Consider the following 410-nt stretch of genomic DNA (forward strand, 5'->3'; position numbering starts at 1 on the left):
GAACCATCAAAAGTAACTTTTATGTGGATGATTGCCTCAGATCTGTAGCAACGGTGGATCAGGCTATAAAGCTCGTCAAAGATCTCACTGAAGCCTGCAAACAGGGTGGCTTCACGTTGACAAAATGGATCAGCAATAACTGGAAGGTGTTGGAGAGTATTCCTGAGCATCACAGAGCAAAGACTGTCAAAGAGCTGAACCTCGATAAAGAAAAGTTGAAAGAGCAAGCCACAGTTGAGCCTGCACTTGGAATCTATTGGAACACTCTAAGTGACACCTTCAGCTTTAAAGTGACTGTCAATAGCCGTCCTGCTACCAGAAGAGGTATACTCTCCATAGTAAGTTCAGTTTATGACCCCTTAGGTTTTCTCTCTCCTTTCATCCTAAAAGCCAAACAACTACTCCAAGAG

General features: G+C 43.4%; 1 protein-coding gene across 1 annotated transcript in view; it reads right to left on the reverse strand.

Moving 5' to 3' along the window:
- The window catches only part of LOC111645231 (NACHT, LRR and PYD domains-containing protein 3-like), a 40,788-nt gene that overhangs the window by 29,226 nt on the left and 11,152 nt on the right, over positions 1–410 (reverse strand). The gene's annotated exons all lie outside the window — the stretch shown is intronic.

Source organism: Seriola lalandi, unplaced genomic scaffold (assembly GCF_002814215.2).
Source record: "Seriola lalandi dorsalis isolate HSWRI2012SDOR001 ecotype SW California unplaced genomic scaffold, Sedor1 jcf7180002054947, whole genome shotgun sequence".
In the NCBI taxonomy this organism is placed as follows: domain Eukaryota; kingdom Metazoa; phylum Chordata; class Actinopteri; order Carangiformes; family Carangidae; genus Seriola; species Seriola lalandi.